This window comes from Chiloscyllium punctatum, chromosome 28 (assembly GCF_047496795.1).
Source record: "Chiloscyllium punctatum isolate Juve2018m chromosome 28, sChiPun1.3, whole genome shotgun sequence".
In the NCBI taxonomy this organism is placed as follows: domain Eukaryota; kingdom Metazoa; phylum Chordata; class Chondrichthyes; order Orectolobiformes; family Hemiscylliidae; genus Chiloscyllium; species Chiloscyllium punctatum.
In genome coordinates, this window is record NC_092766.1 from 67,748,484 (window position 1) to 67,774,393 (window position 25,910).

At 49.3% G+C, this 25,910-nt stretch overlaps 1 long non-coding RNA gene across 1 annotated transcript in view; it reads right to left on the bottom strand.

Moving 5' to 3' along the window:
- The window catches only part of LOC140454082 (uncharacterized), a 70,704-nt gene extending 45,145 nt beyond the window's left edge, over nt 1-25,559 (bottom strand). The window contains exons 1-3 of the long non-coding RNA XR_011952632.1: nt 25,432-25,559; nt 24,339-24,454; nt 2,871-3,007 (exon numbers count right to left, since the gene is read on the bottom strand). This is a non-coding gene — a long non-coding RNA (uncharacterized lncRNA). The remainder of the gene's footprint in view (nt 1-2,870; nt 3,008-24,338; nt 24,455-25,431) is intronic.
- Nucleotides 25,560-25,910: the final 351 nt, after the last annotated feature.

A 25,910-nucleotide genomic window follows, 5' to 3' on the forward strand; every position in this document is an offset into this window, starting at 1 on the left:
ATGAATATAATACACGCCGTGACATCGAACACTTCTTCCACCCCCTCCGCCTCAGAGCTTACTGTTACAATGAAGACTCCCGCCTATTTTCTCTGAGGACCCCTTTGCCGGCCTCCAATACACTCCATCCACCTGGACACCCCGCGCTGGCCTATTACCTGTCTTCGATTTCTTCATTTCCAACTTCCACCGAGACATTAACCGCCTAAACCTATCTACCCCCTCCCCCACTCCATCCTCTCACCCTCACAACGTGCAGCCTTCCACTTCCTCTGCTCCAATACCGACCTCACCATCAAACCAGCAGATAAAGGGGGTGCAGTGGTAGTCTGGTGCACTGACATCTACACAGCTGAAGCCATGATGCCAACTCAAAGACACCTCCTCCTACCACCCCCTCTACCATGACCCATCTCCCATCACCAAACCGTCATCTCCCAGAGCAGACAGAACCTCATCACCTCAGGAGATCTCCTACCCACAGCTTCCAACCTCATTGTCCGGGATCCCACACTGCCCGGTTCTACCTCCTTCCCAAGATCCACAAGCCTGACCACCCTGGCCGACCCATTCTCTCAGCATGCTCCTATTCCATCAAACGCATGTCTACCTTGTCTACCTACCTCGACATTGTCCTATCCCCCAGTCCAGGAATTACCCACATTCGTTTGAGACACCACTCACACCCTCCACTCCTCCAAGACTTCCGTTTCCCAGGCCCCCAACGCCTCATCTTCACCATGGATATCCAATCCCTCTTCACCTCCATCCACCATGACCAGGTCCTCCGAGCCCTCCGTTTCTTCATCTCCCGACATCAACAACAACACCCTTCCAATAATACTCTCATTCGTTTGGCTGAACTTGTCCACACCCTTAACAATTTTTCCTTCAAATCCTCCCACTTCCTCCAGACCAAAGGGGTAGCCATGGGCACCCGTATGGGCCCGAGCTATGCCTGTCTCTTTGTTGGCTACGTAGAACAGTCCATCTTCCGTAGTTACACTGGCACTACTCCCCACGTCTTCCTCCGCAACATTGATGACTGCATTGGCACCACCTCGTGCTCCCTCGAGGAGTTTGAGCAATTCAGCAACTTCACCAACACATTCCACCCTGACCTTAAATTTACCTGGACCATCTCAGACAACTCCCTCCCCTTCCTGGACCTCTCAATCCCCATTAATGACAACCGACTTGACACCGACATTTTTTACAAACCTACCGACTCCCACAGCTACCTAGATTACACATGTTCCCACCCTACCGCCTGCAAAATTCCCAACCCCTATTCCCAATACCTCCATATCCACCGTACCTGCTCCGAGGTCGGCCAGTTCCACCACAGAACACATCAGATAGCCTCCTTCTTTATAGATTGGAATTTCCCTTCCCACGTGGTAAAAGATGCCCTCCAATGCATCTCGTCAACATCCTGCACCTCCGCCCTCAGACCCCACCCCTCCAACCGTAACAAGGACAGAACACCCCGGTGCACACCTTCCACCCGACCAACCTTCTCAGAAACCAAATCATCTGCCGACATTTCCACCACCTCCAAACAGACCCCACCACCAGGGATATATTTCCCTCCCCACCCCTCTCCACTTTCCGCAAAGACCATTCCCTCTGTGACTACCTGGTCAGTTCCATGCCCCCCAAAAACCCACCCTCCCTTCCTGGCACCTTCCCCTGCCATGCAGGAATTGCAAAACCTGCGCCCACACCTCTCCCCTCACCACCATCCAAGGCCCGAAAGGAGCCTTCCACATCCAATGTTTTACCTGCACATCCACCAATATCATTTATTGTATCCGTTGCTCCCAATGCGGTCTCCTCTACATTGGGGAGACTGGACACCTCCTTGCAGAGCACTTTAGGGAACATCTCTGGGCCACCCGCACCAATCAACCCCACCGCCCTGTGACCCAACATTTCAACGCCCCCTCCCACTCTGCCAAGGACATGCAGGTCCTGGGCTTCCTCCACCGCCACTTCCACACCACCCAACGCCTGGAGGAAGAACGCCTCACCTTCCATCTCGGAACACTTCAACCCCAGGGCATCAATGTGGACTTCACCAGTTTCCTCATTTCCCCTTCCCCCATCTCACCCCACCTCCAGCCTTCCAGCTCAGCCCCGCCCCCATGACCTGTCCTAAAGGCCTATCTCCCTTCCCACCTATCCATTCCACCCTCCTCTCTGACCTATCACCCCCATCCCCACCCCCATTCACCCATTGTACTCTTTGCTACCTTCCCCCATCCTCCACTCTGACCTATCACCTTCTTTCCCACCCCATTCACCTACTGTACTCTATGCTACTTTCTCCCCATCCCCACCCCTCTCTTATTTATCTCCCCACTCTGCAGGCTCCCGGCCTCTGTTCCTGATGAAGGGCTTTTGCCTGAAACATCGATTTTCCTGCTCCTCGGATGCTGCCTGACCTGCCGTGCTTTTCCAGCACCACTCTAATCTAGACTCTGGTTTCCAGCATCTGCAGTCCATGAGGAGACTACCGAGATAAGGCATGTTGTAGACAATGAAGCAAGTTACAGCGATGGGGATTGTAGTCTGGAATGCAGCACAATTCAAATATGTGGAGGGACTATCGGGAAAGGAGGAGGTTACAGCGATAGGATCTGTTACAGGATTAAAAATTATCGAAGACACTGGACCACAAGACATGCCATAGATACACTGTTGCAGAGTAGTGAGTTTTAATATAACAGAACTTACATTGGGATGGTGATTGAGCCTGGGGTGTGTGTGTGCACTGTGCTCCAGCACTGTATCTATGTCATGTTGTGTTAACAGATGTTTGGAGCCCTCTCATTGTTCTTTGCTCTGTGCACTGTGGGTGACCTTACCTCACTACAGGATTTATTGAAGGCTCCAGATCTCCTTTCCCTTTGTCTCTCTCTGGCAGACCAACTGCATTCAATGAGGTGATGGACGACCCACCCAGCAGCTGGGAAGGCTATTGAGTCAGGACTTTCCTCAGTACCTACAGGAGACAGAGAAATAGACAGAATGGGAAATTAAACAGATGCAGTGAAGGTTACACATGGAGAATGGCACAGAGTCCCACAGAGATCTGGAAAATGGAGCGATATTAAGTAATAGTCCCAGATTGCTGGAAGATGTCAGGATCACACAATTGTGTGGGAAGAATGGGTTTAGCTTCATGATGCCCTGGTATCAGTGCTCAGGGATGAGCACCCAGTGAGCAGGTGAAGTAATGGCCTCGTGGTATTATTGCGAGAGAATGTATCTAAAACCTCAGCTAATGTTCAGGGGAGGCAGGATTGAATCCCGCCATCTGAAAAGGAGACATTTGAAATCAATAATTTTAAAAATAATAATTATTAATCCACAAATAAGTATGAAACCATTACTGATGTACAACAAATCCAAACACTTGTCCTTTAGAGAAGGACATCTGCCCATCCTCACGTGGTCTGCACGACATCCCCACAGCAAAGGGTTTGCCCCTCAATTACCCTCTGAAATGGCCGAGCAAGCTACTCAGTTCAAGGGCTTCTGGGACTGGGCAATAAAGGCTGGTCAGACAGAGACTCACACATCCCATACCTGATTTAAAAAAAATCTATTAGGATGGTCCCCCTGGAACTGTACTAGGAGCAGTGTCCTGGCTAATCATGTTGGTAGGTTTATGGACAGGGCATTAAACTGACAGAGAGGATGCAGGGACAGGATTCAAGTGAAAGGATCTTTCCAAAACCACAAAAGAAAGGTGAAGTATGGGAGCAGCATGGGAATGTGACTGAAGACAAGCAGAAAGGAACAGGAGGAGACAGAGTTTAACTAAAATTTTTACGTTGAGGGCGGCACGATAGCACAATGGTTAGCACTGCTGCGTCACAGCACCAGAGACCCGGGCTCAATTCCCGCCTCAGGCAACTGTCTGTGTGGAGTTTGCACATTCTCCCCGTGTCTGTGTGGGTTTCCTCCGGGTGCTCCGGTTTCCTCCCACAGTCCAAAAAGTTGCAGGTTAGGTGAATTAGCCATGGAAAATTGCCCACAGTGTTAGGTGTAGGGGAATGGTTCTGGGTGGGCTGTTCTTCGCAGGGTCAGTGTTGACTTATCGGGGCGGCACGGTGGCTCAGAGGTTCTCACTGCTGCCTCACAGCGCCAGAGACCTGGGTTCAATTCGCGCCTCAGGCGACTGACTGTGTGGAGTTTGCACGTTCTCCCCTTGTCTGCGTGGGTTTCCTCCGGGTGCTCCGGTTTCCTCCCACAGTCCAAAGATGTGCAGGTCGGGTGAATTGGCCATGCTAAATTGTCCGTAGTGTTAGGTAAGGGGTAAATGTAAGGGTATGGGTGGGTTGCACTTCGGCGGGTCGGTGTGGAGTTGTTGGGCCGAAGGGCCTGTTTCCACACTGTAAGTAATCTCATCTAAAATTGTACATCAGCAAATAGATTTGTGACGGAAAATTGTGGAAGAGAATATATTATGTTTTTTTTTAAACGGACAACGTTGCTGCAATATGGTCGAAGGATTTGTGACACAGAGATAAGAGAGATTTAGACACCAGGGAGACATGGATACAGGGTGAACAAAAATATTCAGTGGTTTGTAATCTTGTGCAAACTCAGGCAAAATGGGCAACGATAACAATAATGGATAACAAAGGCATTACAGAGAAAGCATTTGGCCTCAGATCATGAAGTAGAGTCAGTCTGAATGTACATTCTGGCTACTACTTGCCAAGGACACAAGCAGCAGAACAGTTTTAGCCACTGAACAGCATTCCATTGTTCATCACTGCATTACACACGAACTCATTGGAATTTTTTTAACAAACACATTGTGATAACTTTGGGAAACTTCAATATTTGTATAATCTGGGACAATCACACAGTCACCATTGGTATTGGAAGATGAGTTTGGTTAAGTTTTTTTCAGTGTTTCTTTGAAAAACACATTGTGCAACTGTTAAGGGACGTAACTATCGCAGAGCGACCATGTAATGAAACTTAGTGAATGAGTAATGTCACCTGCAGAGATCCTTCGGGAAATGTGGTAAAGTGCAGTTAAAATAAATAAAGTTTTAAAGTGATTCACAGAAAGGAAATCTGCAACTAGAAATAAAAATAGACAATTACATGAGTTTGACAGGAGAACTGACCAAGGTAAACGCGGGAAACAGACTGAAATATGTGCCTGTAAATGAACAGTGGAAAATATTTGAAGGGACAATGCAAAATACTCAACAAAAGGACATTCAATTGAAACAGTAAAAACCTCAGCAAGAAATTCCCACTGATCCTTTACTCAGGACAAAACGAATCATACTAGATTATGAGGCTGAGAAGATCACCAAAAAGTACTTAAAAGCCTGAAGTGAGAGAGTGTTTTAGGAGTAATTGCAATGGGTCTGCTAGCAGGAGGAGGGCAGTGGGAAGGGGAATCATTGTCAAGGTTTAATGACACGATAGAAACAGGGAGAGATGAATGTGCTGGAGGTGGTGAGAGTGTTACAGAGAGTGGTCAGGGTGTTACAAAGCCAGGACGGATTTCTGCAGCTGGAGGGGTTTGCAGAGGTACGGAGGGACATAGGTATTTTTATTTATTCATTCATGGGATGTGGGTGTCACTGCCTGGAACAACGTTATTTGGCCCCTCTGCTAATTACCTAGAGGGCAGCTCAGAGTCAGCCATATTGCTGTGGGTCTGGAGTCACATGTTGGCCAGACCAGGTTAGAATATTTGATGTCCTTCCCTAAAGGATGTTAGTGAACTAGATGAGTTCTTCCGACTGATCAACAATGTTTTAATGGTGGCCCCACCAATGTCTTTTACAGCCACAACATGACATCCCAACTCTTACACTTAATGCTCTCCCGAATGAAGGTAACCATCCCAAATGCCTTCTTCACCAGCCTGTCTACCTGTGACACCACATTCAAAGAAATGTGTACCTGGGTCACTGGATCTCTGACTGAAAACACGATCCAGGGCCCGAACAATAACTGTACAAGTCCCACCCTGGTTTGTTCCACCAAAATGGAACACCTCACCTTTATCTAATTAAACTCCATCTGCTATTCTTCAGCCCACTATCCCAGCAGTACTGTTCATCCTGTTGTATCACAGATAACATTCTCCACTATCCACTTTACCACCAATTTCAGTGTCACACAAAACAATTACTTACCAGGAAACCAATATTCCCATCCAAACCATTTATCCAAATGACAAACAACAGTGGACCCACTCCACCGCTGGTCACATGTCTCCAGCCAGAAAAAAACAACATGCCTCCCACCACCCTCTGTCTCCTACCATCAAGCAAATTTTGTATCCAGTTCACGAGCTCCTCCTGAAAGCCATATCCTTTGACACTGATCTGAGCTTATTACCCAGTTTACCAGACAGAACACAGAACACAGAACAGTTCAGCCCAAGACCCTTCGGCCATGATTTCATGCCAACCTTTTATCCAACTGTAAGATCAAAATAAACTACATACCCTTCATTTTACTATTATCCATGTGTCTGTCCAAGATTCTATTAAATGTCCCAGATGTGCCTAATTTTACTACCACCATTGGCAGTCCATCCAACCACCTACAATTCTCTCTCCTCTTATCCATCCTCCATTCACCTTAAAGTTACGCCCCCTTGTAATAGCCATTTATGCCAAAGGAGGAAAAGTCTCTGACTATTCACTCACTCTGTGCCTCTTATCATCTTGTTCACATCCACAAAGTCGCCCCGCCCCCTTCTTCACTCCAATGAAAAAATCCTTCGCTCGCTCACCTTTTTTTGTAAGAACTGCCCTCCATTACAGGCAGCATCTTGGTAAATCTCCTGTGTACGCTCGCTAAATCGTGCGCATCCTTCCTGTAAACAGGGGACCAGAACTGAACACAATATTCCAAGTGTGGTCTCACCAGGACGCTATAAAGATGCAGTAAAACCTCACGGCTCTTACCGTCAATCCCCTTCTAAGTGGAGCCAACACAACAAGTGCCTTTTTAACAACCCTACCAACGTGCGTGACGATTTTGAGGGATCTATTGACACTGACCCCATGATCTCTGGCAAGTAATCTACCTTTCACCCTGTATTCTGTATTCAAATTCGACCTTCCAGAATGAATCACTTCACACTTTTCCAGATTGGACTCCATCTGCCACTTCCAGCCCAGCTCTGCGTCCTGTCAATGTCCCATTGCATTCTACAACAGCTCTCCACATTCCCCACCACTCCACCAACCTTCACGTTATTGGCAAACTTACTAATCCACTCTCCAACATCCACATCCAAGTCATTCACAAAACTCACAGAGAGCAGAGTCCCAGAGCTGATTGTTACAGAACCCCACTGGTCACTGAGCTCCAGGCTCAATACTGTCCATCTGCTGCCACCCTCTGTCTTCTCTGGGCCATCCAATCCTGTATCCAGACAGACAGATTTCCCTGTATCCCAATTTTCCTTCTTTTCTGAATGAGCCATCAACATATTCTGCCATATCCTCAAAGAATTCAATAAGGTTTGTGAGGCATGACCTGACCGCTCACAAACCCATACTGACTGTGGCTAATTTAACTATGGTTTTCCAAGTAGTCGTATATCCTGTCTTTAGAGTCCTCGCCAATAATCTGCACACCACAGACATAAAACTAAATCTGTAATTCCCAGAATTCTACCTCCGTAATATGGTCCAAACTCTACAAACGTTCTCTCCTCTCCCATGCTCCCCAGAATGACACTGGAGGGTGGAGGGAGTTACAGAGATAGGGAGGGATATCAGGACACGAGGATTTTGCAGATATTAGGAGGTTTGCAGTGCCAAAAGGAGGCTTCAGTAATTGTGAGGTTTCATGGTGATGAAGGCATTTGAGGAGGGAGGGAGGGAGGGAGGATTGTATGGAAATGAGCGGTTTCATAGTTTAGGTGTTTTGTTAGGACTGCAAAAGGTTACGGAATTGGGGAGGTTTAAGCACTTGAGATTGTTACACAAACATGGTTTTGGTTGCAATGCAGGAAGAGGATTCAGGAAGCTGGAGAGTATGGGGTCTGAACGAGGTTACACAAATGGGAAGAGTTGTCAGGAGTGGAGGTGTTTACAGAGACAGCAATGGCCTGATCTGGAGCAGAGGACCCAGATTGGGAGGGGTGTGGGGACTGGAGGTGATTTCACAGGGAGGGAGGACCATAGACCCACAGGAGGTTACAGAAATGTGGAGAGCTGTAGGGCTGACAGGGGTTCATGGAGTTGGGAATGTTGGGAGGAATAGAGAAGTTTACAGGGATAAGAATGTTTGTAGGCCAGGGCTGAATCACAGACAGGGACTGTTTTAGGGAGCTGAGCAGATTACAGAGATAAAGATATTTGTATCGACTGGAAGAACAAACTGAGATATGCAGGGTATCGTGACTAACGATGTTTATAGACATAGGAAGGATTAGGTTCTGGGGGTTATGGAGGCTGTGGAATCTGGATTTCTTTTCAGAGACTGGGATAGCAATTTTGGTCAGAAACAGTTTCACAGATAAGGGAGCATAGCACAAACAGGAGGAAGTTGTAGAGGAGGGTGACGTTTAAACAGATAGTGGTGTAAGAGCTGGACAAGGTTATGGAGATGGGTAGATGGTGGAGACACAGGAGGAGCTTACATTGACATGGGGGTGATAGTGACAGGAGGGTGTTAAATAGATAGTGCATTTTGTAGGGACCGGATTGGGAGAGGTACAGGCATGGAGTGAGTTCGACAGATCAGGATTACTGCAGAGACCTGAGAGGATTACACTGATAGGGATGGTGGTCGGGTCTCCACAGACTGTTGGTGTTTAGGGACTGGAAGAGATTTGGTAGATAGGGAGGGATGTAAGAGCTGCAGGAGCTTATGGAGAGTTGGAGCAACTGCAGAAGTAGGTTTCTCAGACAGGAGTAGGTTATAGATAGTGAGGGTTGTGTGGTCTGAGTAAGTCAAAAAGAGGAGAGTTTTCTCGTCTGGAAGAGGTTACACTGACAGGGACAGTTGAAGAGACTGAAGCAAAAATGCATGGAGAAGGTTACACAGATCGGGAGGAGAGTAGGGGCTGAAGGTGAATACACAGACATGGAGAGTTGTATTGTTAGACGGAGCTGAGAGGGATAGGGTCCGGTGTAGGGATTTACACAGATAGAGAAGGTTGTGTGTTTTGGAGAAGGTTATACTGATACAGACAGTGTTAGGGAGTGTTTAGTGGACTACAGAGGAGCTCAGAGAGAATGTATTATGGGGAGTGGAGGAGATTACAGACACGGGGATGGCTGTCGGGTTGAAAAGAGCTTCTACTGATCCTCAGTGCTGTAAGGCTGGAGGGAGATTATAACAGCGAGTTGTTGCCAAGACTTAATTTCTTCACTGATATAGAGCAGGTCTCAGCATGTAACTGTCAAAGGGAAGTTGAGACAGTCCAGATTAGTTTTCAGAGACACAAATGTTTATGGGAGTTTCAAGAGGGAACAATGATTGGGAGTGCTGTACCAAATGGTAATAGTTATAGGGAGGGTTCTAAAAGCAGGAAGAGGTGACAGACATATCGATCTTTGTAAGGACTGGAGAAGGTTACATAGGCAAGGAGTGTTTTAGAGTCTGGAGGAGATTACTGTGTTGAGGAGAATACTGGGGATAAGGCAAGGTGTAAGAGACGGGGATGGTTGACAGTGCTGGACGATAACCTGAATAGAATCGCCATCGTGTGCAACCAGGCCATTCGGCCCAACCAGTCCATTCCAAAACTCTGAAGAGCATCCTACCCAGACCCACCCCTCTACCTATACATTAAACCCTGAATTTCTCGTGGTGAACTTATTTAAACCACACATTCCTGAATACCACAATCAATTTATGATGGCCAATTCACTGAAGGTGCAAATTTTGGACACACACACACACACACACACACACACACACACACAGTGAGGGAATACACGCAGACACACAGTGAGGGAGGGACACATACGCAAATCGAGGGAGGGACACACACACACACACGAAGCGAGGGAGGGACACACACACACAACGAGGGAGGGACACACACACAGCGAGAGAGGGACACACATACACAGCGAGGGAGGGACGCACATACACAGCGAGGGAGGGACACACATACACAGCGAGGAAGGGACATGCGCACACACACAGCGAGGGAGGGACACGCGCACACACAGAGCGAGGGAGGGACACGCGCACACACAGAGCGAGGGAGGGACACGCGCACACACAGAGCGAGGGAGGGACATGCACATACACACACACACACACACACACACACACACACACACACACACACACACACACTGCGAGGGAGGGACATGCACACACACAGCAGGAAAGAGACACGCACACACACAGCAAGTGAGGGACACACACAGACATGCAGCGAAGGGACACACACACACACACTCACAGACAGTGAGGGAAGGACATGCACACACAGCGAGGGAGGGACACGCTGAGACACGCAGTGAGGGAGGGGACATGCACATACACAGCGTGGGAGGGACACGCACACAGCGAGGGAGATACACACACACACTCACACAGCGAGGGAGGGACACGCACAGACACGCAGTGAAGGGAAACACACACAGATACACAGACAGAGAGGGAAGGACATGCACACACAGCGAGGGAGGGACACGCTGAGACACGCAGTAAGGGAGCGACACGCACACACACAGCGAGGGAGGGACACGCACACACACAGCGAGGGAGGGACACGCACACACACAGCGAGGGGGAAGGCATGTGCACACAAATTGAGAGGGGGCACACACACACAAAGCGAGGGAGGGACACGCAAACAGACACAGTGAGGGGAATACAGACAGACACACTGCGAGGGACAGGAACACACACACACACAGCGAGGGAGGGACGCGCACATACACACAGCGGGGGACGGGGACACACACACGTAAAGCGAAGGAGGGACACGCACACATACACACAAACACAGAGCAAGGGACAAACACACACTCTTACAGTGAGGGGAATACACGCAGACACACAGCGAGGGAGGTACACGCACATACACTGCAAGGAGGGACACGCACACACCGCGAAGGAGGGACAAGCTCACACATGTCGAGGGGGAGGGCATGTGGACTGAAATTGAGAGGGGGCACGCACACACACAGCGAGGGAGGGACACGCACACACAGCGAGGGGGGATGCGCACACACAATGAGGGGATATACACAAAGAGCAATGGAGGGACACATACACACACAAACAAAGAACGAGGGAGTGACACACGCACACAGAGCAAGAGGGACACACACACACAAAGCGAGGGTGGGATACGCACATACACTCCTAGAGGGACACACATTCTCACAACAAGTGGGGGGCACACACACAGTGAGGGAGGGACATGTGCAAGCACAGAAACACAGACACATGCAGCGAGGGAGGAACTCGCGCACAGAAACACGCACACACAGAGCAAGAGAGGAACACTCGCAAACACACAAGCGAGGGGGGAGGCACACGCACACACACAGCGAGGGAAGGACACGCACGCACACACAGCGAGGGTGAGACACATGCACACACAGCGAGGGAGGTCCACACAAACAGAGCAAGAGAGGGACACTCACAAACACAGCGAGGGGGAGACACATGCACACACAAGAGGGAAGGCCACACACACGCGTGCACATCTAGAGGGACACACAAACACACACACAGAGAGCAAGAGAGGGACACGCACACACGCAGCCAGGGAGAGGCATGCACACACAGCGAGGGAGGGTCACACACAAACACACACACACACAGAGCAAGAGAGGGACACACACACACACAGCGAGGGGGAGACACATGCACACAGCGACGGAGGGCCATGCACAGCAAGAGGGACAAACACACACACACACACACAAACAGCAAAGGGGGGGATCTCACACATACACAGCGAGGGAGGGACACGCACACACACACAACAGCAAGGGGGACACGCACACTCACAGCATGGGAGGAGACACACTTACACACACACACACACACACACACACACACACAGCGAGGGAGGGACACGCAGTGAAGGGGGGGACACACAAACACATATAGTGAGGATATGACACGTACACACACACAGCAAGGAAGGGACACACACACACACACGGCGAGGGAGGGATATGCACACACACAGCGAGGGAGGGACACCCACACACAGGGAAGGAGGGACAAGTAGACACACGGCGAGGGGGAGGGCAAGTGCACAGAAATTGAGAGGGTGCACGCACACACAGCGACTGGGGATACGCACAGGCACAGCGAGGGAGGGATACGCGCACACACAGCGAGGGGGGACATGCACTCACACACCGAGGGGAGATGCGCACATACAGTGATGGGATATACACAAAGAGCAAGGGTGGGACACACACACAGCAAGAGGGACACACACACACATACACAGAGCAAGGGGGGAAAGTCACACATACACACACACACACATCCAGGGAGGGACATGCACACACAGCGAGGGAGGGACGCACACAAACACACACACACAGATCTAGGGAGGGAAGGACATGCACAAACAGTGTGGGAGGGACAGGCACACACAGCGAGGGACAGACATACACATACACAGCGAGGGATACACACACACACACACACACACACGGAAGGAGGAACAAGCACACACATGACGAGGGGGAGGAAATGTGCACAGAAAGTGAGAGGGGGCACGCACACACAGTGAGAGGGGACACACACTGACACGGCGAGGGAGGGACACAGGCACACACAGCAAGGGGGGACATGCACTCACACAGTGAGGGGGATGTACACAAAGTGCAAGGGAGGGACACACATACACACAAACACACACAAACACACACAGAGCAAGGGGGAAAAGTCACACATACACAGCGAGGGAGGGACACGCACATACACAGCAATGGGGACACACACACACACACACACACACACACACACACACACACAGAGCGAGGGAGGGACACACACACACTCACACACACAGCGAGCGAAGGACACACAAACAGCGAGGGAGTGAAACGTACACATACAGTGAGAGAGTGACACACACACACAAACACACACACAGTGAGGCAGGGAAGGACACGCACACACACAGAGCAAGTGAGGGACACACACTCACAGCAAGAGAGGGACATGCACACACACAGCGAGGGGGGAGACACATGCTCACTCAACAAGGGAGGGCCAAGCACACACTCGCACAGCAAGAGGGACACACACACACACACACACACACACACACACAGAGCAAGCGTGGAAAGTCATACATACACAGCGAGGGAGGGACACGCACATACACAGAGCGAGAGAGGGACACACACACACGCACAGAGTGAGGGAGGACGTACACTCACAGTGAGGGAGGGACACTCAGCGAAGGGACACACACACAGGCACAGTGAGGGAAAGACATGCATGCGCACATACACAGAGAGAGAGTGAGGGACACACACAGAGCGAGGGACGGGGACACACACACACGCAATGTGAAGGAGTGACATGCAAACACACACAGTGAGAGGGGGATACACGCAGACACACAGTGAGGCAGGGACACACAAACACAGACACACACAGAGCAAGAGAGGGACACTCGCAAACACAGCGAGGGGGAGACACATGCACACACACGCACAGCAAGAGGTACACATATACACACACACACAGAGCAAGAGAGGGACACGCACGCACGCACACACACAACCAGGGAGGGATATGCACACACAGCAAGGGAGGGTCACACACAAACACACACACACACACACACACACACACACACACAGAGGGAGGGACACGCACATACACACATATATACACACAGCGAGGGAGAGACACGCGCACACACAGCGAGTGAGGGACACGCAGTGAAGGGGTGACACAAGAACACATACTGTGAGAATGTAACACGTACACACACACACAGCGAGGAAGAGATACACATACACACAGCGAGACGGGACACACGCACACACAGCAAGGGGGGACAGGCACTCACACAGCAAGGGGTGATGCGGACACACAATGGTGGGGATATGCACAAAGAACAAGGGAGGGATACACACTCAAAGCGAGGAAGTGACACACGCACACACAGCAAGAGGCACACTCACACACGCACAAAGCAAGGGAGGGACACGCGCATAGACACACAGCAAGGAAGGGGCACACACACACACACACACACACACGCAGCGAGGGAAGGACACTCACATACACTGTAAACGGGTCACACATACTCACAGCAAGAGGGGACACGTACACACAGAGAGGGATGGACACGCTCATGCCCAAGCACACAAACACAGACACACAGCGAGAGAGGGGCACGCACACACACAGCCAGTGAGGGACATGGACACACACACACACACACACACACACACACACACACACACACACACACACAGAGCAAGAGAGGGTCACGCACACACACAGTGAGGAGGAGACTCATGCACACACAGCGAGGGAGGGCCACACACACACATGCAGTGCAAGAGGGAGACACACACAGAGCAAGGGAGTAACTCACACATACACAGCGAGGGAGGGACACACACACACACACACACACACACACACACACACACACACACAGTGAGGAGGGACACACACACACACACACACAGTGAGGAGGGACACGCACACACACATACACACACACAGTGAGGAGGGACACACACACACGCACACACACACACACTGAGGAGGGACACGCACACACACACACACACACAGTGAGGAGGGACACACACACACACACACACACACAGTGAGGAGGGACACACACACACACACACAGTGAGGAGGGACACACACACACACACACAGTGAGGAGGGACACACACACACACACACACACACACACACACACTGAGGAGGGACACGCACACACACACACACACACAGTGAGGAGGGACACGCACACACACACACAGTGAGGAGGGACACACACACACACACACAGTGAGGAGGGACACACACACACACACACACACAGTGAGGAGGGGGACACACACACACACACACACACACACAGTGAGGAGGGACACACACACACACACAGTGAGGAGGGACACACACACACACACACACACACGCAGTGAGGAGGGACACACACACACACACACACAGTGAGGAGGGACACGCACACACAGCAAGGGGGACGTACACACAAGTTGAGGGAGAACACACACACACGCACAGCGAGGAAGGGACACACACACACACACACAGCGAGGGAGGGACACGCAGTGAAGGGACACACACAGACACAGCGAGGGAAGGACATGCCCACGCACATACACAGAGAGCGAGGGACACACACACACAGTGAGGGAGGGACACACACAGAGTGAGGGAGGGACACGCTGATACACGCAGCGAGGGAGGGAGCATGGACACACACAGCGTGGGAGACACACACACACACACAGCGAGGGAGCGACACGCACACACACAGCGAGGGAGGGACACACAGCGAAGGAGGGACAAGCACACACACCACGAGGGGGAGGGCATGTGCACACAAATTGAGAGGGGGCACACACACGCAAAGCAAAGGAGGGACACGCACAAATACACACACACACACACACACACACAAACACACACACACACAGAGCGAGGGGTATACATGCAGACACACGGCGAGGGAGGGACACGCACACACAGAGCGAGGGAGGGACACGCACACACAGACAGTGAGGGAGCGACACATGCATGAGAAAGCACACAAACACAGACAGACACAGCGAGAGAGTGACACACACACACAGACACACACAGACACACACACACAGCAAGAGAGGGACACACGCCCAGACAGCGAGGGGGGAGACACATGCTCACACAACGAGGGAGGGCCAAGCACACACTCGCACAGCAAGAGGGACACACACACACATACACACAGTGAGGAGGGAAACACACACACACACACACACACGCACACACACACACACACACAGAGCAAGGGAGGGACACGCACACACACAGCGAGGGAGGAACACACACATGCAGAGTGAGGGAGGGACACGCAGCGAAGAGACACACACACAGACACAGCGAGGGAAGGACATGCACAGTCAGTGAGGAAAGGACATGCATGCGCACATACACAGAGAGTGAGGGACACACACACAGTGAGGGAGTGACACACACACACAGAGCAAGGGAGGGACACGCTGAGACACGCAGCGAGGGAGGGAGCATGGACACACACAGCGTGGGAGGGACACACACACACAGCGAGGAAGCGACACGCACACACATAGCGAGAGAGGGACACACAGTGAAGGAGGGACAAGCACACACACCGCAAGGGGTAGGGCATGTGCACACAAATTGAGAGGGTGCACACACATGCAAAGCGATGGAGGGACACACACATACACACAGTGAGGGGGATACATGCAGACACACGGCGAGGGAGGGACACACACAGTGAGGGACAGGGACACACACACGCAAAGTGATGGAGGGACACGCAGACACACACACACAGCGATGAGGGACACACACACACACACACAGCGAGGGAGGGACACAGACACACACAGCGAGGGAGGGACACACACACAGCAAGGGAGGGACACACACACAAAGCAAGTGCAACGCGCACACAGTGAGAGAGGGACGCGCACACGCACACACACACACACAGCGAGGGACGGACACACAGACACACAGTGAGTGAGTGATATGCATACACACACATACAGAGCGAGGAGAGGACACCCTCACACACTGCAAGAGGGGCACACGCACACACACACAGCGAGGGTTGGACACGCACACACACAAGAAGGTTGAGACACGCAGACACAGCGAGGGTGGGACATTGCTCAGAAAGCGAGAGGGGACACACACACAAAGTGAGGGATGGTGACACACAGACATACGCACACACAAACAAAAACACAGAGCGAGGGAGGGACATGCACACACACAGTGAGGGAGGGATATGCTCACACACATAGTGAAGGAGGGACATGCTCACACACAGCAAGGGAGGGACAAACACACAAGTGAGGAGAGTTACACACACACAGCGAGGGAAGGGGATACGCACGCATACACACACAAACACAGAACAATGGAGGGACACGTGCACACACAGTGATGTGTCTCCTCGGACATGTAATTATCCAGCTCTCACTCCAGTCTGCGCCCTCACAGTGTCACCGTCTCTGTGACTCCCAGGTACAACTAGGCCTCGATCCTCAGGGCTGATTTATATTCTCCCAGGTGTGAGTCAGCCTCAAGCTCCTGCTCCAAGTTGCTCCCTCACACGGTCACTCCCTCTGTGACTCAGAGCTGATTTCGAGCCTCCTGCTCTGCTTTATATCAAACGCCAAGTCCCAGTCGGCCTTGACCCTCGCTGCTGATTTATATTCTCCCACTTTGTGCTGCTCTCTCTCAGCTTCTCTCCCCTTGTGATTCCCAGGTAATGGTAGGCCTCAAGCCTCAGCTGAGATTTATAACATCCCATTCCACACTGCTCTCTTACAGGATCGCCGTTGTGCCTGGAAGACAGTGGGAAAGGGGAGGATTAGACAGAGCAGAGGGTGTTACAGTGATTGAGGGAGCTGTAGGGATGAAACAGGTTATCTGGGGAGCTAGGCAGACCTGCAGTATCTAAAGAACTTTACTGGAAGATACAGCGAAAGTTGCAGACACTGAACAAGGCAAAGGAAATAGAGAGATGGTGGCTTGTTCATGACTGAGCTTAGTAGAGTCTAAAGGGCTTCAAAGTTTGGGAGAAGATTTGTAGCACGGGTGCTCGTTGTTGTGGTTCTGTTCGCCGAGTTGGGAATTTGTGTTGCAGACGTTTCGTCCCCTGTCTAGGTGACATCCTCAGTGCTTGGGAGCCTCCTGTGAAGCGCTTCTGTGATCTTTCCTCCGGGATTTATAGTGATTTGTATCTGCCGCTTGCGGTTGTCATATCCAGCTGTCCGCTGTAGTGGCCAGTATATTGGTTCCAGGTCGATGTGCTTATAGATTGAATCTGTGGATGAGTGCCATGCCTCGAGGAATTCCCTGGATGTTCTCTGTTTGGCTTGTTCTATAATAGTAGTGTTGTCCCAGTCGAACTCACGTTGCTTGTCATCTGCATGTGTGGCTACTAAGGATAGCTGGTCGTGTCGTTTCGTGGCCAGTTTGGTGTTCATGGGTGCGGATCGTTAGCTGTCTTCCTGTTTGTCCTATGTAGTGTTTTGTGCAGTCCTTGCATGGGATTTTGTACACTACATTGGTTTTACTCATGCTGGGTGTCAGGTCCATCGTTCTGGTGAGTTGTTGTCTGAGAATGGCTGTTGGTTTGTGTGCTGTTATGAGTCCTAGTGGTCGCAGTAGTCTGGCTGTCAGTTCGGAAATGTTCCTGATGTATGGTAGTGTGGCTAGTCCTTTGGGTCGTGGCATGTCTTCATTCCGTTGTCTTTCCCTGAGGCATCTGTGGATGAAATTGCGTGGAGTTTGACCCCACCCCGCAGCTCACCAATAGGATAAACAACACACTGAGAAACCTACAATAAAAAACGGACAGATAACCAGGTTTGACCGACAGGGAATGAAAGCTGAAACCAACAACACCCCCAGATTCTATGGACTACCCAAAGTGCACAAACCAGACATCCCACTCAGACCTATCGTATCACTACCAGGGACACCATCACACAAACTGGCTAAAGAACTACAGCAGAAACTGAAACACCTGATCAGCGGATCCAGACACTCTGTACAGTCAACACAGGAATTCTTGGACATCATCAGAAATATACTCATAGACAAGGTAGAAACTATGGTCTCATTTGATGTAATGGCACTGTTCACCTCTATCGACAAAACCCGAGCCAGAGAAACAATAGCCAACCTGCTGGACATACAGAACAGACAACAGGACGTTGAACCTATCAACAAAGACGGCATACTGAAACTACTGGACCTGTGCCTCACAACACACTTCACATTCAACAACCAAATATATGAACAAATCAACGGCACACCCATGGACTCACCCATCTCTGGACTCATAGCAGAAGTGGTAATGCAAAGATTAGAACAAACAGTCTTACTGCAAATTCAACCCAAACTCGGGGTCAGATATGTGGAGGACACCTTTGTAATCATTAAAAACACAGAAATAGAGAACACACACCGGATCATCAACGCCACACTCACCGCAATCCGATTCACAAGAGAGTAAGAAAAGGGCAACCAACTCCCATTCCTAGACGTGACGGTACAGAGAACACCGAATGGAGAATTCACCACAAAGGTATACAGGAAAGCAACACACACAGACCAAGTCCTGATCTATGAAAGCAACCACCTCAACACACACAAAAGAAGTTGCATCAAGACACTGTTCAAAAGGGCCACAACACACTGCAGTACACAGAACTGCAAAAAGAGGAAGAATGTATCCACCAAAAACGGATTCCCCCCGCAATTTCATTAGGGATTGTCTGTATGGATTTGTTAGACGACTGTCCTCTGATATTGATGAGGGCCGTGCAGATGATATGGTTTATATGGAGTTCATTCAGGTCTTTGACAAGGTCCCACACGGAAGGCTGGTCCAAAAGGGAAGATCCCATGGGATCCAAGGTCAGTTGGTAAATTGGCTCCACACATGGTGGAGGGTTGGTTTTGTGACTGAAAGCTTTTGCCCAGCGGATGTACCACAGGGATCTGTGCAGGAGCCATTGCTGTTCATTATGGACATTAATCACTCGGATGTGAAGGCAGACGGTAACATTAGTAGGTTTGCCGATAACATGAAAGGTGAGGGTGTTGTCCACAGTGAGGGGGATGGACTCAGGCTGCAGTCTGATATCGATCAGATGATAAACTGAGCAGAGTAATGGCAGACAGAGTTTACTTCTGGTCACTGTGAGGTAATGCACTGTGGGAAGTCTAATAAATGAATGATATACATCATGAATGTTAGGTCCTCCTGGAGTACTGAGGAATACAGGGACATTGGTGGGCAAGTCCCTGGATGTCTGAAGTTGTCAGCACAGGTAGACAGGGTGGGGAACACACCTGAACTGGGAACAGGAGGGGGACCCACATCCTGGTGGGGAATGTTGCTGGAGCTGCTCGAGAGGATTTAAACTTGTCTGGCAGGGCTGTGTGACCCCAAAGAGTCATAAGGCCAGAAAGAAAGTTGAGGCTGGTAAATAGGTTCAACAGAGGAATATAAGTGGACAAGGCAGGCAAGAACATAGCAGACAATTATGGAAAAGTGGTGGATTAAACTGCAGTTATTTCAATGCAAAAGGCCAAACAGATAAGGCAGATGAACCCAGAGCATGGATGGGAACATGGGATTGGGATCTCATAGATATTACAGAAACACAGCTGAGGGAGCAACAGGACCAGCAGCTCAATGTTCCAGAGACAGATGCTACAGGAAGGAGAGAACAGGAGGCAAAACAGGAGGAGAGCTGGTGGGTTTGATTGGGTGAAACATCCCAGCAGTAACTAGAGGGAGGATTCATGTAGGATCACCCAGTTATATGATATTAGTGGAACTGAGAAATAAAAATTGGTCATTAGTTTTCTACGGTCAGACTACAGCGATAGGCAAACGGAGATGAAGGAGCAAATATGTCAGGAGATTTCAGACATCTCTTAGAATAATAGGGTTGTAATGATAGGGGATCTTAACCGTTCCAAACCTGGACTGGGATTGTTACTAAGTTAAGCATTTGGTTGGAAGGAATTTGTTAAGTGTGTTCCGAAAACTCCCAGTCATTATGTAAGTGGCCCAACTGGAGCATGGGGCCAAACCTGACCTCCCCAAGGTAGGGAACGGGACTGAGGTGTTAGTGGGGGAGCACTTTGGAAAGTTACCACAATTGTATTAGTTTGAAAATAGCGATGGAAAAGGACAGGCCTGGTCCACAAGTTAAAGTTATTCAATGGAGCAAGATAGTATTAGACAGGAAGTTTTAAAGTAGATCAGGGGAGAGTATTTGCAGATAAAGGGAAATCTGGCAAGTAGGAATATTTTAAAATCGAGATAAAAGGAGCGTTCAGCGCCAGTGTGTTCTTGTTAGTGTGCAGCTGAATGCTGACTGAATTAGGAAACACTGGCTGAGTTTCGAGGCTGTGGTCAAGAAAAAGGGGGTCACATGTCAGATATAACTGATATAACTGATTCTCCTGAAGGGAATCCCTTCAGGAGCATTGGGGCTGTAGAAATACACTTAGGATAGAAATCAGGAATGTAAAAAGGGGACACGAGATAGCGTTGGCAGAGAAAGTTAAGGAGAATCCAAAGAGACTTTACAAGTGTATTAAGAGCAAAAGAAGAGCTCGGGACAAACCCGGTCTCCTTAATAATCAATGAAGGCAACAATGTGTGAAACTACAAGATCCAAAACAAATATTTCACTTTGGAACTTAGTGTGGATAAAGACTGGGGCGCTCAAGAAACTAAACAGTGTTTGGCCTGACCACTATTGGAATAATGTGTGCAATTCTGGTCTCACTGCCATCGGAAGGATGTTGTGGAACATGAAAGTGTTCAGAAGAAATGACCAAAGATGTTGCCAGGGTTGGAGGGTTTGTGCTTCAGGGAAAAGCCTGAATAGGCTGGGGCTGTTTTCACTTGAAAATGGGAGGCTGAGGAGTTACCTGATAAAAGGTGTTTAAAATCATGATGGGCATCGACAGGGTCAAGAGACAAGGTCATTTCCCCAGGCGAGGGAAGCTTGCAAAGAAACCTCAAGAATAACTGGCTCCCGCAGAGTGGATGGAATAAGCTGCCAGAGCAAATAGTGGAGGCTGATAGAAATACATTTAAAAGGCATGTGGATGGGTGTATGAATAGCAAGGGTTCAGAGGGATATTGGCAAAATTGTGGCAAATGTGACGAGAAACGTCATGCAGGAGTTGGTCCGAAGGGCCTGTTTCTGTGCTGTGCATCTCTATGACTCAACGTCTTGAAATGAGTCCACATTATAGAAAAGGAGGTGCTGGAGGTTTTAAAACACAAAGGTAGATAAATCCCCAGGACCTGATCAAATGGATCTCAGGACATTGTGGGAAGCTGGTGAAGAAATTGTAGGGCCCCTAACAGAGATATTTGTATCATAGAGAGCCATGTGTGATAGGCTGTTAGACTGGAGGGTGGCATTGTGGACAGTGAAGAAGGTTTTCTGGGATTACAAAGGGATCCTGATGAAAGGTGTGAATGGCTGAAAACCTGTCGATGGAGTTCAATCTGAATAAATGCGAGGTAATGCATTTTGTACAACAAATCCGGGTAGGGCTTATACAATTAATGGCAAGACCTTCAGCAGTGTTGTAGAACAGAGGGACCTCAGGGTTCAGCTACATAATTCTTTGAAGTTTGTAACATGGAGAGACAGGATAGTTTAAAAAAAGGTGCTTGCCTCACTTGCTTTCATTGCTCAGTCCTTTGGATATAGGAGTTGGGAAGTCGCATTGAGATTATACAGGCCATTGGTGAGTCCTCTTCTGGAATACTGTGTCCAGTTCTGGTCGCCCAGTTATAGGAAGGATATTATTAAGTTGGAAAGGGTTGGGAGGAGATTTACTGGGATGTGGCTGGGTACGAAAGGCTTCAGTATAAAGAAAGGCTGAATAGGTTGGTATTTTTCACTGAAACCTGAATGTTGACAGATGACCTCATAGAAGTTTATAAAATCATGAGGGGGATAGATAGAGTTAATGGGAGTTGTATTTTCCCATGGACAGGGGAGTTTCAAGACAAGGCACTACATTTTTAAGTTTAGAGGAGAGACATTTAAAAAAAAAAGACTTGAGAGGCACATTGTTACACAGAGGGTGGGTTGTGTGTGAAATGAACTTCCCAAGAACCTGGGGACAATTACAATGTTTAACAGACATTTAGATTAGTACAGGAATAGGAACAGTTGGAAGGGATATGATCCAGAAACAGGCAGGTGAGATGAGATCTGTTTTAGAGTATGGTTAGCGTTAACTGAACAGTGTGGAGTGCGGTATGCCTCCAACTATGATTATAATGTTGTGTCATTAATTAAGAAAGGCTGCAAGAGAAAGCCAGGGAACTACAGACTGATGAGCGAGACATCAGGGTGGGTCAGTTGTTGGAGGTCATTCTGAGAGGTAGGCCTTACATGCATTTGGAAAAATAAGGGCTGATTACGGACAGCCAGCATGGCTTTGTGCATGGGAAAACATGTCCCACAAACTTGACTGGAGTTTGCTCAAGATGTGACCAAAATGATAGACGAAGGGGCCAAGGAATGAAAGATGGAGTTTAATTCAGTTGTTGGATTTAGTTCAGACAAACCAAGGAGGAGTAACACGGGTAATGGTTGGGCCCTGAACAGTGTTGTAGAAAAGAGAGAGACCAAGGGGTGCAGTTACATTGTTCCTTTGACTGGCATCACAGGGCGACAGGGTGTTGAAAGCGGCAATTGGCACACTTGTGAGAGCATTGGTGAGAGCATTGAGTACATGAGTTGGAGATATTGGTAACTCTGTCGTCAATATTTTTCCTGGGCAGAGGAGGCCACGGGGTGACCTTATACAAGTTTATGAAACCATGTATGGTCTAAGTAAGGTGAATTGCCAAGGGTAGGTGAGTCCAAAGATAGAGGCATAAACGTGACGTGAGACAGCAAGGATTTAAAGAGGGAGCTGAGGGGCAACATTATCCACAGAGGATGGTGCATAGACGGAATGGACTGCCAGAGGAAATGGTAAAAACAAGTACAATTACAACATGGAAAAGACACTCAGGCAGGTACATGGAGAGGAGAAGGTTTGAAGGGCTATGGGCCAAACACAGGCAATTCCGACTCATTCCATTTAGGAAACCTCGGCCGAAGAGTCATGCAGCACAGAAACAGACCCGATGTCTCCAGTTATTGGAGGAGGAGACTATCGAGACAAGGCATGTTGTAGAGACTGAAGCAAGTTACAGCGATACAGATGGTCATCTGGACTGGAGGTTTCAAATATGTGAAATAATTGGTGAGAGGGGAGGAGATGACAGAGATAGGAACTGTTATAGGAGTTAGAATGATTGAAGACACTGGTCCTCAATACAAGCCATAGATACAATGTTGGAGAGGGAATAGGGAACAGAAAGATCCCAGGCTGCATTACCACCCTCTCGTGGGAGGCCTGCTTTCCCCTCAGTTGTTCTGATGCTCCCTAAGAAAGCACAAGCCTGGACTGATAACTGGGAACTCCCGATGCTGTCTCATTGCAACAAAACTTGCAGCAGGCGTGCTGATTATTACTTTCTTCTCTGTGCACTGGAATGATCTTACCTGGCAGCAGGATTTATTGAAGACTCCCGACCTCCCTGACTTTGTCTTTCTGGCTGACCAACCATCATCCCAACCAGCAGTTGGCAAGTCTATTGAGTCTGGAACTTCATGATTACCTGTAGAGGACACAGAAATAGGCAGAATGGGCAATTAGACGAATGCTTTGAGGGTTACACATATAGAATGGCACTGAGCCCACAGAGATCTGGAAAATCCTGACCTGTGTTGCCTCATCTCTCTGGAGTGGAGAATTCTGTTGGCTCATGATCTGGAGTAGCTTCAAGAGTGAGAGACGCTGACAGAGGCAGCAATTAGACCCACACAGTGAGGGATACCACATGGAAAGTTACTGAGTCACATCATCAGAATGCCGGGTCAAACAATTGTGCTGGAAAAAAGAGTTTTAATTCATGTTGCACTGGGATATACAAACTGTGAGCAGGCGAAGTGATGGCCTAGAGGCATTATTGTGTGACAATTTATCCAGAAACTCAGCAAGTGTTCTCTGGACATAGGTTCAAATCCCACCATTGCAAATGATTGAATGTGAAGTAAATGCTTCAAAAACAATGTAATTAAAAACGTGTAAATGAGTATTAAACAATTGCTGATGTTAAGAAAAATCCATCGGGTACATTCCTGTCTTTAGTGAAGTAATCTAAGGTGGGACTGGGATATCCCAGGTATTAAAGAAACAACAGCTGAGGGAGGGACAGGACAGGCAGCTCAATGTTCCAGGGGACAGATGCTGCAGGAAGGACAGAAGGGGAGCTGAGAGAGGAGGAGAGCTGCTGGCTCTGATTGGGTGAAACATCACAGGAGGACTGAGAGAGGATATTCCTGCAGGATCGCCCAGTGAAGCTGTGTTCGTGGAATTAATCAATAACAATGGGTCTTCCATTTCCTCTGATCGTTCTACAGACCCCGAGAGCCCCGCCCTCCTGCTCCTTGACCTTCTCAAGATGGCGGCCCTAAGGCCCGCGCTCCCTCTTCCCTCAAACAAATGGCGGCCGTGACCCTGGGCCGCTTCCCTGATCAGAGACCGCCGCCTCCTTACCCGGGCCTGGAGGGCCTTTTTAGAGTTATTTTTAACCTGTATCCAGGAATTGTGAAATCTCTTCGCTCCATTTTCCCAGCGAGGCTCCCACACACCGGCTCTGAGCGCGACTCTCTGAAGCCGATCGCAACCGCTGCCGGAGAAAGCAGCTCCATGTCGCTCTCTCGGTGTCCTGATCAATGTGACACTGCGCATGCTCCACATAGAATCCAAACCGCGCGTGCGTCTGAGAGTATCGGTGAGTTTATAGAGAATATTCATATCTGCACAGGATCATGGGTGAAATTTTAGTCATTAACAGTTGCTCTGTCGAGTTACAGTCATTGAGATCATTAGTATGCAAATAGATTGTTCGGTCCAACTTAACCATACTAGCCAGGTATGTAAATTACCAATTGTTCTGGGAGTTTGAAAATAAGTTTCTTACTCGCATTGTGTAAACCGAGCTGTGAATTATTCACGCCGACCTGTGAATTATTCTCAGCTCGTCCCCCTAAACTTTTGCAAAATCACCC